A 16015-nucleotide genomic window follows, 5' to 3' on the forward strand; every position below is an offset into this window, starting at 1 on the left:
AATCCAGCCTCTGACAGAGGAGGAGGGGGAGCAAGCATCGTTTACAGAGAGGCATATGCTCCCTCCCTTCACACAGACATGAACTACAGCAAAGCAACCTTTTACCAGCCAGTCGGAGAAGGATAATCTTTCCCCTCGCAGCACAATGCGGGAGATTACATGGAGAACATGTCAGTCTGCACTGGATTTGCTAGACACTAGATCTCTTGTCCCTATCGATTTGAAGGCTTCTCATTCATGTTTTCACACGGGTCTCACAGGCATCGAGGCCAAAAGCATATGGTTGGGGAGGCAGCTATTCTTCTCTCCCTTCTCCCTCACCCTCTTTGTGTGATTGGGTGATTCAGTGTGTGTGTGTGTGTGTGTGTGTGTGTGTGTGTGTGTGTGTGTGTGTGTGTGTGTGTGTGTGTGTGTGTGTGTGTGTGTGTGTGTGTGTGTGCACGCTTCAGTTTGCACCAGCATTTGCACATACATGATCGCAACGTTGTCAATGTAACACCTGCTCCCGGGAAATGCGTTTTGTAATCACAGGACAAGTTAACCTCGACACCACAGACTGCAGATGTTGTAATCCCTGGTGCGATTCTGTCGCTGTTGATTTGCTTCGGAGCAGGCGCAATCATCGCCCTCATTTTAGGGGTTATAGTTTCCCCAAAAGCTTTGCATTATTAATCAATTATTACATTGCACGCCCCGACACAAATAACAGAAGCTGCTAAGGTTTACACACGGCTGGACCCAGGTGGTCAGGATGTTCTCTGTCATGAGCAGGGTTCATCCTCGTGTTGTTTTACGTAATGCATCGGAGCAATTTCACTGATGGAAACAAAGCTCCATATGTGTTAAGCAAAGCGGCTTGACGACGCAAAGCTTCTTGTGTTATTGAACACGTATGCTTAAAGAGGCCATATGACGCTTTTTCCCTTGTTAATTGCACGTCAATGGTCTGCAAAGTCTAAAATCCCAAAGTTTCTCTCCCACACTTCCACCCCCCCCCCCCCCCTGCCTGAAAAACCTCCATTTGACTCCTTTGTTTACATCAACAACATAGTGACATCACTAAAGAACACTCATGCTTCTATTGGCTAGAGCTCAAACACATTCTACGTGATAGGCTAAGGGGCGGGACATCTATAAGTGGTTGACCAATCGCAACAGAGCCGACCAGAAAGGAGGTGCTGCAGCACAGGCAGTTTGAGAAAAATAAAGAGCTTTTTGAACATTAAAGCATGGAGACATGTCACAGTAGAGACACTAAATATAAATAAAACAAATTCACTATTTCGACAAGTTAGCATACACTCTTTTGACATGGTTGTTGATGATTAGCTGCTTGTTACATCATACATGTATTAAAGAACAGTAGAAAGCAGATTGTGGCATGTTTTTTAATTTAATGACAATGTTGAAAAATGTTGTCACAGTAGACTTTTAGGAAATTCTACTCCAGACAAAGTAAAGAGGCAAACAAAGTCTTTGGGGAGCCTCTTGGTCCTGAATGACAAAAGCCCTCCATATTTTATGCAACTTTGAGGAAGGCAAATGAAGGCCCGGAGCAGCAGACTTTGACTGAGGAGTCCAGTGGACTCTCAATGTCCATTTTAAGGAGCAGAAAACAAGAAGTCCTCACTCAAGCGTTTCTTAGTGATCAATATGCTAACTCGGGGAATGCTAAAATCGAGGCGGATGTTTGACAAAGATGGATAGATTTGCACCGTCCGTGAAATGTCACTGATTCAGTGGAGGATGTCACCTCAGGATCGCTCGGCTGTGTGATAAGCCTGACACATCAGCTCGGGGTGGAGGCGCCACTCTCCGCTCTCTTTCCCTGTCAGAGCAGACGGATGACAACGACCACCACTGCTGCAGGTCCGGTGGGACCCAGGTAAAAATGAACACAATTAAAAAATGGATGAGTTGCAATCTGTGGAGAAAAGTCAATGTGTGAGGTTTCGGGTGGTTAGCGGCTGAGTGGTCGCAGAAAAAAAAATCATTAATTTCAAGTGAGGGTTGTCAATCTAGATTTGATAGAAACACTCTGAGCTGCAAAAAGTTTTTCCTATTATTCCTTGATTAGTTTTGTATCGAAGCACTTGTGTTTATTCGCAAAAAGTTATCAAACGCAGCTTTTTTAAAGTGCTGAATGTAGCCACTTTGACACACACATCCACTGTGATGTATTCAGATTGACATACATCTCATTCTAGCACATAAGACACTCCTTGCTACAGATTTCCCTGATAATGGGAACACAGCTCTGTCATTTTCCAGAGATAATGTAATTGCCATAGGGAATGAAACCATAAAGATGGCAATAAAAGCTCTAATTTCACTGCCTTCTCTCAGAATTGGACCCTTTGTGATGCCGATATTTCCTTACACCCAGAGGCAGCCGCTCTGAGACTCTTCTCTCTATTTGTTCAAGATCAAAGGTCCGTCCAACAACAAGAAGCCCTGACAGGCTGCTTTGGCATATGTTGGGCCCATCTATCGGACCATGGGGAAGGTGAGAGAGTGAACGCTTTCCAGCTTACTGTTTTTCGCATCACTCTGTCAGAGAGGCTCATCTCGGGAGACTTTGGGCCAGTTTGTGTGGTCAAAACAACAGAGTCACACAAGGGGGAAAACAGCAATCACCAGAGTGGTACTTCAGACTGACCCTAGCTTGACCTGCTGTCAGATTCCCTACCGTGTTCCTGTCCGACGCTCCCTTTTGGCTGATTTTGACTGATTGGTTTCGTTTTGTTTTGCTTTTGTTGTTCTGCTGCCCTAGTCGTTCTTTTCCTTTTCACTTCTAGGCAGCGGGGATCATATCTCACGTTGTATCCCAACGACTTTGATTGTAATCCTGTTGCTTTCTGAAGGAAAAACACCAGAAGCTGACAGGAGACAAAGCACCATCCACCCACAGGATGCCGGGTAACTAATAGCCCAGGTCAAAATCTGTCCTTTTATTTATAATCCTCAACAGCATGAAATATGAAGGGGTAGATTGAGATGCATAACTTCACCCCCGTTTTTTGAAGCAGGAAGCCCTCAGACACCGAAAATGATGGAATGCTTTGGCTGAGAGGTAAACTATTAATAGACTTCTCCACCTGAAACTGTCACTGTGATCCCTGCTCTACAGCCCACATCCACACCAGGAGCACCTTCCAGGGACCCGAGAAGGACTTTCACAGCTGCTGAGGTACGCACAGCACCTACTGTACAGAAGCCACGCTTATCCCGGGACCAGTATGGTTCATAATGGATAGTAGCATGCATGTGTCAGTAACTCAGGAAGTGTGGGCATGCAGATATTTCCTATTGTGCTGATACCGTGTGTTTAACTGCAAATCTGTCTCAAGAAAGTATTGTCGAGTCAAATGGAGGATGATAGTAAAACCGGCGCGGCTGCATTTTTCATGGCCAACTAATTAGTCATTTCCCCTAAGAAGCACAATAAGAGCTCTTGCGTGCATCACTGCCGTCTGCTGCGCTTTATGAATAAAATGCTCATTTAAAATATTTTGGGGACAACTATCCGGATGTAAATCAGCCAGCAGCAGTAAAATTATGTCAGAGGAAAAGTCACCGCCAGTAGCAAGACACATTCTACAAATGATCATTTATTACCCAACACTATTTTTAAGGGGGAAAATGGCAGCCTCTCTTTGTCAAATCTAACAAGGGAATAGCTTTCAGGTGCTTATTCCGCTATAACTCATCTCTGTGACCTTTTGAGCAGGAATTAGGGCACTTTCATCCTTGCTCAGGTGCTTGTTGGAGTCCATTAGCATTTTTTTAAAAGTGCGATGGAGTGTAAAGAAACACAGGGAATCTTTCATTAATAGACCAAGTGAACTTTAGCATATTGGGTAAATTATGAAAAATCACCTGGTAAAGGATGATTATAGCATTGCAGCAGATTTTCGTTAAAGAGGACATATATGCATATTTTTAGGTTCAAATCGTATTGTGTCTCTACTGTGACATGTCTCCATGATTTAATGTTCAAAAAGCTCTTTATTTTTCTCATACTGCCTGTGCTGCAGCACCTCTTTTCACCCTCTGTCTGAAACCAGAGCCCAGCCTGCTCTGATTGGTTAGCTGGCCGGCTCTGTTGTGATTGGTCAACCGCTTAGAGATGTCCTGCCCCTTAGCCTATCACGTACAATGTGTTGGAGCGCTGGACAATAGAAGAACAAGTGTTATATAGACCACTTGTTATACACTTGTTGTATACTGATGTCACTTTGTAGAAAAGGCCCCAAAGTTATAGTTATTGATTATTTTATTATACAGAGTTGATACCTGTTGTGTCTTTATAGTGGGGAGGGGCTAACCCACGTGTTTTGGGTGACGTCATATTTCAGAGGGTGATGTGTGCCAGAAGCAAAGTTGCAGGAGGTTGTGATACATTAGCACACAATACTAAAGTGTCATTAGTATTGTGTGCGTAAATAAAGGTGAGTGTTTGTCCACAGTACTGCCTGTTATGTTGTTCTACACTTTATAATTAATGTTTAAGATGTAGTTCATGTGGATAAACATTTATGTTGCGTTAAATATCAGATTCTTAGAGATTATCGATCTTTATTGCTCCGCTAACCGGAAGTAGCATGTGTAGCGTTTCACAGTAAGAGCACCGGCTGCCGCTTTCCACGGACCGGAAGTGGAACGTTAGCATTAGCGGTAGCTTAACTTCGAATCTCTGTGTGTCCCTGGTAATGAGTGTTTGACATTATATGTTAATGTGTTTATGATTATAAGAGAAGGGATACATGTTGTATGGCTTGTCTAGATTATTGTTTCTATAGGGTTTGGTAATATTATGTATATTATTTATGTAGGCTATGCATAACTTATCTTATATTGATTGTATTTTGTTTATTTCCCTTATATGAACCCCCCCCCAAATATCTGTATGTCTTGCTAAATTATTAAAGAAGTCAAGCCTCATCTCAGCTCCTCATCTCCTCTATTCTGGACCTTTGGCCTTAAATGGTGTTCTGGCCGACACACCGGGGTGAACCTAGTGATAGACACAAAACTAGAGCCAACACTGAGTTATCTCTAACTCTCCACTTTGTTACAGAAGTAAACAAAGGAGTCTAATGGAACTTTGGGATTAGCCTTTGCAGACCATTGACATGCCCACACATCTATAACACACTTCCTACAGGGAAGGGAAACCCCGTAAAAAGCATTATAGGTTCTCCTTAAGCACCATCTACTGACTAACACGTTGAATGTTGTGGTTTTATTTTACAGCATATTGCCATAGTTTTGCTCAGCATTTCATATTGGAGCTCAAATCCCTGACAACTTCAAGCACACGTAGCAATAATGAGTTCATTTTTTCCCTGTTTCAAAATGTTCAGTTCCTCCTTTATCATTATTCTCCAATTCAACATGCCCCTCCATCAGGGAAATTACACAGCCATCCACCTAATCCCAGTCGGGGTGAGTGCTATTCCACGCTAGCAGACCAAATTAAACATCTGACTGAGATTGCTGAGAGAGACAGCTCGTAACACATTGTCTATTTTTGAGGCCTCTAAATAATTCATAGATAAAACACAACAAATACCTTGAGACGCGTGCTACCCTGTAAATTAATCCCACAAAATGAAATGGAACTTTATCTTTCAGCTCAAATTGAAGCAATACCGTGATATTAAAGTGAGAAAGAGAACACAAACACTGAAACAAATTACAAAATGCCATGGGGACCAACAACGGTATTACAGAGGACGACAAAATACCATTTCATTTTCCAGTGTGGGACATGCAGTTCAATACTATCGTTATTGTCAATAAATTGTAGCATGCAAGCTAGTTGGAGTCATCACGGCCAGTGTTATATATTAAATCATGAGTTATATCAACTATTGTGCCATGTCAGAAATATCTCTCAAGACTAGAGAAATACTGATTATAATAAGGGTGAAACACCTCTATCTCCCAAGTTCCATATAACAATGTAAGGCCCTCGTAATGTGCCAGATTGTGTTGGGATGTCGTACCTTCTGCTGTCTGCTGATCGTTTTGTATTACCACTTTCCCTGTGATCAAAAGCATTAATCTAAAAAAAGAGGATATCTGAGTGCAAATATCATCTCTATACGGCCATTACTTATTAATCCTTATGTTCATTCCGGGGCCACTAAGACATGTCACCTAGATGTCGTCTGAAAGCAAATGGCCAGACTCAGTATATTGAATTACATGTTCCCCCTATTTACTGGAAAAGCAGGTCTTGGAGATAACAAGAAAGGTGATATTTACAGTAGCCTGTAGCAGTGTGAGGTGTCCTGCCAAATCACAGCGTAGGTGGGCCAAGGAGCGCCTTCGCGTTGAGAAGGGGATGAAACTTTCTCTGATGCATGGAGAAAATGTTTTACAAGCATCTCCCAAAGAACCCTAACCAGAACCCTAAAAAGAGCGATTGTCCCTAAAGATTAGTAAATAGTTGTGATGGTTTAACTGCCCTTAAAGGTGGGGTAGGTAAGTTTGAGAAACCGGCTCGAGATACACTTTTTGTTATATTCCATGGAATGCTCTTAACATCCCGATAGCAATGAATATCTGAAGTGCTTTGACAAGAAATACATACAAAAATGTCATCAGTGGAAGCCGTAGTGCTGTAAAAAGTACAACCAATCATCTGAGCCGGCCCGGCTAAAATAACTGGATGGCCTACCTGCCTGTCAGCCTTCCATCTCGTGCCCTCATTGGTCATGTGCGCGTTCATGTGTGTTGGAGGAGGGGCTCTGTGAGGAAGTGGCAGATTTTTTCCGGTTGTGTATTTTCAAGTTCTAGCGCACTCGAGCTGGTTTCTCCAAAATGACCTACCCCACCTTTAACTGAGAACAGTGTGGCCTGTACCATAATTCCCCCCCCTTGTTTCCACATTTGTGCAAAGACTACCTTTTGTTGTATTCATGGTGACAAACTCTGCTTTATTCTTTTAATTCTTTCAGACAAACAGGTTGCTGTTGAGAGGTTACTTTTCCCAGAAAATGAAACTGCTGAAACAACAAATGCTGCAAAGTTTCACAAACAAAAATGCAGATAAAGTCCTGTGAATGTAAATAATGGGAAGTATATATTTACCCATAATAAAAAGGTTATGTGAGCTACAGCTAGGTACAGCTTGACCTTTTTTACTTTAGAGAAGGGTCACATTTTGAGGCAAGTTTCCACAAGCACTTCGAGATTTGTCTTGGCAGATGAGAAGCGCTATATAAATTAAATGTATTATTATTATTATTACATTTTGGACAAAAAACTACTTTTCTTTCTTTCTTTTCAATTTCTTTCAAAAATGATTATGCAATATTGTAAAATGGTGTTCAAATTACAAGGCAATGAAATAAGCATTACTTAGTTGAGATACAAAATGATTATCAATTTGTCAAACCACAGTAAATTCAACTTTTTTGATTAGAGTGTTTTGACTTTTTATAGCAAGAAAAAGCAAACCCCTTTTCTTTGTTTAGTTTTGATGGTCGTGTTTGTTTCTGCGTTTATTTAAGTTGTATGATGGTAAATAAAACATGTCATATAATACATAACATAATATGTTATTTTAATGTGGTTGGACAAAAAAAGCACTTTGAGGACGACATTTTAGACTGAATGAATTTCTGGTTAACATTTTTCCCTTTTTATGACATTCTGTAGAACATATATTAAATCCATTAATGAAGACAATACGATGAGGATTAAGAAATAAAGAAAAAGATGTGGACATGCAGCCTTACACCAGATGTTTGAGAGTCTTATTTCAGCCAATTTGGTTTAGGGTTAAATGTGTGGTTCATGTCGGATTTTAGTCGTAATAAAAAAAATAGCTTCACAAGAAGAAATGTACTTCTCTGATTTCATGCAGGAAGCACCTACTTTACATTTAAGACAGCTTGCTCATTAAAAAAAACCATCAAAGCTTTCATGAGCTGGTTTCACTGTAGTGTAAATCGATTTGCAAATGAAAGTTTATCTTTTTAGTCGGCCGTATTTTCCTGGTTACATACATGATTCTTGACGCGATAACCTTGTGTTACATTAATTAATTACTTCATGGTAATATGTGACTGAAACATTTTGAGGCACAGACAGCGCGGCATACGAACCAGAGCACTTTATGGTTAATAAAGTGTTTTGATCATCACATACATGACTTGGGGAAACAGGTGCAGATGAAACAACTGGAACACATGGTGGCAGCCAGAAGCTCCGCACACCTGTTCCCGTCCTGCTAAACAGCCTCGCAGTGGATCGTCTCTGGAGCACGAAATAACTTCCACACACAGCACACAGTTCTCCAAATCTAATAGCACGGAGATGGAGAACAGACATTTGTCCCTTTTAGGGCCAATAGCAATGGTGATAAATGAAAGCAGGACTCTTTCTCTGTGCTGCTGGAAGATCTTAATGCGTTTTTCCTCTGGTCTGTGTAGACAGAGCACTCCACAGGGAGGGAGGGGAAGATAAGTAACTATAGGAGGTGGTAATGGTGTTGGTATCGGCTGGTGTTGTTTGCCCTAGCTGTATTGAAGCGATGGTCCCCGAGGAGCCCGGCACAGGGAGCTGGGTTTGTCAACCTTGTCTGAGGGACTTAATATGAAAACAACACTAATGAGAACCATTTCCATTGCTCTGTTTATTTTCAGAGATGCATTGAGCGGGGCATACGCACGGCTCAGTGATCGCACGTTGCATTGCATTCATTATGGGGCCCTGGATGGGCTACTGATACATTACACACAAACACACTTATAATTGCATTTTTTTTATTGTTCAGTGCTACTTTTAATGCTGCATTGAAGCAAAATGGGCTCCATCTGACCAAACACTATCGTAAGGTTATGCGTCTGTTTGGCTTCTTTTATCCTTCTGACTTGAAAAACTGAAATTAGATGTATTAAAAATGGATTCCTCGAGAAAACACAACATCTATACACATACTGTGGATTCTATAGTGTCTGAAGAGGTTCTCTCTTCATCAATAAATGACAAGCTTCAGCAGACAAGTATCATTTCCTCAAGCAAAATGAATCCTTCCGCGTCCATCTATTCACTCACAGACATGCCATTTTGAAAATCTCTCTAAAGTGACATTACTCTAGAGATTGAAACCACTATTTCATTGAGCAGAAAATTGCTATTGAATTTGGAGCTGAATAATTGGAAGCCATGTTCCAATTCAACCCGCAGAAAAAGGTAGAGTTATGTTTTACTGTCACACTCAAACCAATGACATTCTGAAACTGAGCGGCACAAATGGTATGGGTATTGTTGGACGGGACATTGCTCCTTTTGTATATGAGCCATATCCAGCGGAAAGAGTTGGAAGGCAATTTGGAAAGGATGCAATACACTTTGATTTGATAGAAGGCCATGAATGGAATACAAAAAGAAATATCAGCATTTTAAAGAAAAGACATTGAGCCATGTAGCTACATTTCTTGTATTTGTCAAAGCCTCATATTACATTGCGAAATATTTGTTGTACTGAAATAGAAAACAGCGCTCAATTCTTCCTTCTGTTCAGGAAAAAGCAAGGGGGGTTTCTTTATGCAATCTGTACGTTTGAAAAATAAGAAATGTAATGTTTTTGCTGCATATAAATGACCATATATGCATCTCAATCAAAAGTGAGACTATATTCCTTCAGATTTGCAATCGTATTTTTACAGTAATGCAAAAAAAGCCACCTTTTAAGAAAAGAAAAACTGCTTGGGTAGCTCTTTATCCGTTTGCTGTATTTATTGTGTTGAGGTTGGTGGCACAGCCTCTCTTACCCCCACACCCCTTCCTCTCTCCCCCCCCTTCCCCCGCCCCTCCCTTCATCCAGTGATCGTTTTGTGAACCCGTTAGCCTGTCATTGGTTTAGAGACTCCAAATGACCCTGTGTTTCTGCAGAAGACTCATTCATCCCCTCCCTTTTCTTCCCCAGGCCACTGGCAATACTGATGACCACCAGAAACACACACACACACACACTGTTCACAGACAGACATTAGCACATGCACTCACACACACGCACAGTGGTTTGCTGGTGTAATGTGCTTTGTTGTGTGAAGGTATCAATCAGAGGGGAGCAGATTATTAGAGTGTCTGAAAGAGATCAAACAATGTTGCCGTCTGCACCCACACATGGCTGATTTACAGGCAGGCTGATAAAGTACTGCAGCTCTCTGTCAGGGGCTACATGACGGCTCGCCGCGCTCTTAGGATAAATTATTGCAGAGGCCCGCGGTAATGTCTCTCCACCTAGCAACCAGCCGCCCCAGCCGCTGCCAGGGGAGCCCTGCCTCGTCTGCCATAATGGCACTGTGTCCGGGGTCAGCAGTTACTGTATCGTAGCAGGGTGGGAGGGATGTGTACACATACATATACACACACACACACGCACACGCCTGGATGCATGCACACCGATTCTCGTTTGTCTCTACACCTGCCATTGGAAGCAATGCCAAAAGACACTCAGGGATGACTGCAGGAGGACTGAGTGGACACAGGGGAGGCGCTGATGGAACTGATACAATTTTGCAGTAGAGCAACATTTTGAAAAACGACGCCAAGGAAAGCATCCAGAAAGTGAGCCTGGCGTTAAAGCACTTTTCAATAGTGGTCAAACGGTGGCATTGGCTTCAGTTACAATCCGTGAGGTTGTTTAGTCCCAAACATACTTTTTCCCATTGACTTACATTGGTAAAGAGACAATTGTAAATATTTATTTTACATAAACCAAGTAGCCAGAATGAACACTTGAAAATCCTTTATTTAAAATCATTCTCTTAAAGTGGACCTATCATGCTATATTTGAAACATATATTATAGGGCCATACCTATACAAAACATGTCTGTGAAGTTATTTTTTCTAAATACCAAACAGTTCACCCATTGTAGCCATCCCTCATACTGCTCAAACCCCTCTTTTGCAGCCCTGTTAGAGAAACGCAGATCTTGGGTCCTTAGCTTGAAAAAAATAAAAGAAGAGGAGGCGGAGCTAATGCCTGATCAGAATTCTACCAGAGATAAAGTTAAATTCTGCTGTGATAAAACGCCATCCTGTTATAAACCACATCAAGGATTATGAAACAGTATGGCGCTCAAATACTTTTTCTCTTGCAAGTTTATCACAAGGTGAGTTCCTTTTTTATTTCCTGCTTTTTACTGTGCTGTGCTCTACAGTATAGGTTAGCTCTGAGTGTTAGCGAGGCTTGCTAATGTAAACAAAGATGTCCAAAACACGTCAGGCATTGTTTCCGATAGCAACTTTCTGTGGGTCCGCTGCCGATTTGACGTCAGTTCGGATGGAATCTGTATCCGCTCGTTGTTCACCCGTTTTTAAAAGATTTGGGTACGGAGGAAAAGAGAGAGGGTTTTATTTTCTGACGCTGCGTGAGTTCCCCAACGCACCGGGGACACATATGTATGTATAAAAGACATCAAAAAGTGCATTTTGCATGATAGGTCCCCTTTAAGTTCTAAACATTTTTATATGTGCTAAATATCGAATACTTTCCCCTTTCATTCATTTAAATGAGCCAAGATGAAGGCAGGAGATTGCCAAAAGATCCAGGAAACATCCAAGGAAGATTCAGGTAAGATCTAGGAAATATCCAAGTAAGATCAGTAGGATTGAGGAAACATTCAGGTACGATCTAGAGAAGATCCAGGAAACATCAAGGAAACATCCAGGGACGATCTAGGGAAGATCCAAGTAAGATCAAGGTAGGATTGGGGAAACATCCAGGGAACATCTAGGGAAGATCCAGGAAACATCAAGGGAAGATCCAGAACAAATTTCAAGGTAGATTCAGGAAAGATCGCCAACACATCCAGGGAAGATCCAGGAGACATCCAAGGAAGATCTACAGAAGATCCAGGAAAGACCTAGAGAAGATCCAGGAAAGACCTAGAGAAGATTCAGGAAAGACCTAGAGAAGATTCAGGAAAGACCTAGAGAAGATTCAGGAAAGACCTAGAGAAGATTCAGGAAAGACCTAGAGAAGATCCAAGGAAGATCTACAGAAGATCCAGGAAAGACCTAGAGAAGATCCAGGAAAGACCTAGAGAAGATTCAGGAAAGACCTAGAGAAGATCCAGGAAAGACCTAGAGAAGATCCAGGAAAGACCTAGAGAAGATTCAGGAAAGACCTAGAGAAGATCCAGGAAAGACCTAGAGAAGATTCAGGAAAGATCGCAGAATGATCCGGGGAATATCTCATAGGAATGAATGAGGAACCGCCTTCAATGTTGTTTCCAATTCTCTTCATACATCCAAGGAACCAAACAAGACAGTGCTGGGAGGAGGGGGTGGACATTATCAAAAAATAAGACTTGGCAAAAACATTATAGAAAGCCATTTGTAACACTAAGTCTGATCTCACTTATGGGATTGGCTGAGAGGCAATAGTACAGACATTATTTCACACTCTCGCACTGTCCCTGTCCTTATGTCAGTACGCAGGCCTGCAAGACAATCGCTTACTGATTGATAAGAACCTAATGGGGACGTTTTTATATAGTCTTATGACAAAACACATTTGATCCACTTTCCAAATCATGGGTACATATTTGGAGCGGTGCTTTACCAGGCGGTGACAAAGATAGATTTATAGACAGATAGGCAGAAATCAAAATGAATAAGTCACCACCCAGAAGTGGATTTCACTTACAGATGACGCATAACTATTTTATACCCGGCAGGCCTTTTATTTACTCAAGAAGGAATTTCTTTTCCTCTACACTGAGCAAGGTCAGAGAAAGTAGAATTCACCCAAGAATTGTCAGGGAGCTGCGAAAAAGAGAGTAGAAAAACTATACCGAGATGTTAAAAGATAGATGCTGTCGATTGAGAGTAATGAATATTTTACTGAGGCATTCTCCATTAAAGCTTTTCAAATGTGTCTTTCTTAAAAAAAAAAAAGAGGGAATGTCAGAAATAAACACAAAAACAACTAAAGTATATCTTTTTTTTTTTACGACTAAGGTGTTCTGCAGTCTGGAGTTCAGAAACTGGCTTTGGCGAGGGGTCTGCCATTTTATTAGCGTTTGGGTGATCGCCTTCTCCCTGCACCCCCCCCCCCCTTACCCTTCCCCTGTGTTATCTCGCTCAAAGCAGTGCCATCCCTCCATTGTAATAATGCCGCTTCCCAGCAGCCCTTGGAATGACCTTTCTTTAATTAACTGCATCTTGATGAGCAGATCTACATAGAATGTGAAGGTTAATTAATGAAGTATCACTGCTTAGTCTTAAAACCATCACCTAGCGGATGACAGCCAGCCCACCACTCTCAATTTTACCCCCCGATCTCATTAGCAATGGTCGGCCAATGGACAGCTCGGCTCTGGCCAGTGGATCTCAAATAAATTGTATCAAAGACAGGCCCTTTGATATGCTTCGTATGGCTACGTTAGACCATATTCAGACTCTACTTTGTGAATAATATATGAGAAAAGCTCGCAAATACACACACACATTCTTGCATCACATAATGTGTTCTATCTCTGAGGTATGAATCTAGTCAACATCCCCATAAATAATTAAAATGAAGGTAAAATAATATTTCAATTAAGATCCATGTAATCTGTTTCCTGCAAACAAATACATGATGGATGGTGATGGATAATTCTTGTATTATTGCACAGTTTCATCTTGATAAGCTTTCGGTTTCCGTGTGATTTCATTTCAGGGCGCATTTCAGCGTTGCTTATCATCGCAATTTGGAAAGAAGATCCACATTAGCGAACGTTGCCCACCTACTAAAAGTGTCTTCCTGTGGCAGTTTGAGCTGGTAAAAGATGGGCCGACTAGATCCAGGGTCTACGGTTACACCACATTCTGTCTATCTATAATCTATCACAGTAGAGCATGATGTGAGCCATCGGCGCAGTATGCACAGCACTTAGAGCAGAGACACTGAGGAGGACATGTGACACTATCCATCACCATGGAGGTTGTGTTGCTGTTGATTGCAAGGTTTCCCTCCGGGGTATAACAGGCCCGGTTAGCCACCTGGGCTCATTTACCTTCCCACCTGGCCTGGTCATTGGGAAATTAAACTAAAAGAATCCAGGATTACTACAATGGACAGGGTTTTCTGGCTCCTTTCATGTTGAAAAATAATGATTTCTGAATTCATATGTTGCACCCAATAGAGTGGTGCAGTGATGACGTGTTTCTGTGGGCGGACCGTAGAGTTAACATCGCACGGGGTCCCTCAACAAGCAATGGGATTTTTCAGAAAATATGATCAATGGTAAACACATGTTTATGATACTTACAGTATGATACATATTTTGCTGAGTATGATAATCTACACATATTAAAGGTCACCTATTACGCAAAATCCTCTTCTTCATGTCTCTTCTACATCAACATGTGTCCCCTCTTCTTCATGTCTCTTCTACATCAACATGTGTCCCCTCTGTGGAAAGAGATTCTGAAAGGTTCAGGAACAAAGATTCTCTCTCTTTTTGTCCTGATCCATTTCTATAAAAACCTGTCTGAAAATGAGCTGATCAGATTTTGGCCACTTTATGATGTCATAACGATTTTTTGGCTTGAGTAACCATTAGCCAATCAGCAACCAAGGTAACCCCCCCCCCACCTTATCACCTGAATCTCCTCCTAGAGCACCATTGTGTTCTTTGTAACCAAATGTCTCTCAGAGGGGCGTGGGGAGGGGCTCCTTATTTTCATCTGAAGTAACAGACAGAGAATCAGCACTTTGGAAACAGGGCTGAAACAGAGGGGATTATGGGTAATGCTGCAATGATCTGTTTGGTGTTTGGAGCCAAACACTTCAGAGACATGTTTTTATATATCTGAGACCTATAATATATGGATGAAAAACAGTATAATAGGGGACCTTTAACACCACTTTTAACACTTTTGAAGTGTGACTGCAATCAGCAGAAGTAAAAAGCCAACGTAAGGCTATAGTCAAACTAGTTCACGGTGGTATGATTTCCCATCACTACCACTAAGCTAAAAGGCAGCTAATGTTTGGCGTGATGGCATTTAATAGGCTTGTTAAGTCACTTGTTTGCCGCCGTTGTAGGCATCTAACCAAAAATACTTTTTTTAAAAGATTACTTTGAGACGAAAAAACCTGAAGTTGTAAAGTGCTAACTCATTTCCAAGTTTTAGGACTCATTCCTGCACCACTCTATTGAATATTGTGCAGTTCTGTCATTATCCTGCTATAGATCTGCCGTCTTGAAAGCATTGCATGCAGTTTCTCAGACACCTAACAACTTCTCTGAGTGACTGTGTGCTGCTGCAGCACATACAGATGTGTGCGTAGGATCTCCATCAGGAAAAACTATTGTCTCTGAATCAGTATTTCTAAAAAGTGAGAAATATGATTGAGGTTCTTAGTAACCTTGTTTAGCCCAAAAGTCAAATCTCTGGAAAGACTTTAGGTAGCAGTAGAGGCACAACACAACTCCCAGAAGGCAGCAGAGTCTGACAAGCGAGTGTTTATCCTTTTTATCCAATGAAGAATAAAGAGTAAAATATGACAGATATACAACGGCTATCTGGATACAGCTAACCCACAAGGAAAGCTACCAGTCTCCATGTTTGTCCGTTAGCACTACAAACTTATTGATTCCTACCGTTTACCGCTACAATCTTTTGACAGCAGACACAACGGTATATGTAAAAGCTGACATGGCTGACTTCATGACAAGCTAACAAAGAGTGATAGCCCCCTGCTGCATTTCACTGCTGTCTGTGTATTTATAGAATAACAACTATTTTAGTGCTATATCTATAGCCTACCTTTGACAATCATTCCCGACCCTCATTTATGCATCAAGTCACGAAGAAAGACGTATTCAAATTCCATTTTGTTTCTCATGAATTGTTAAGATTTAGTCTGCGTAAACCCAAATCCCTAATTGGTGTAGCTTTTTGCTATAGCACTGATACAGTGTCACGCCTTCACTGATGACTGTCAGGTAAACTTTCCATGTAGAAGTATTTCTCCGCTGGAGCGTCTATCTG

The sequence above is a fragment of the Gymnodraco acuticeps genome, unplaced genomic scaffold, assembly GCF_902827175.1.
Source record: "Gymnodraco acuticeps unplaced genomic scaffold, fGymAcu1.1, whole genome shotgun sequence".
In the NCBI taxonomy this organism is placed as follows: domain Eukaryota; kingdom Metazoa; phylum Chordata; class Actinopteri; order Perciformes; family Bathydraconidae; genus Gymnodraco; species Gymnodraco acuticeps.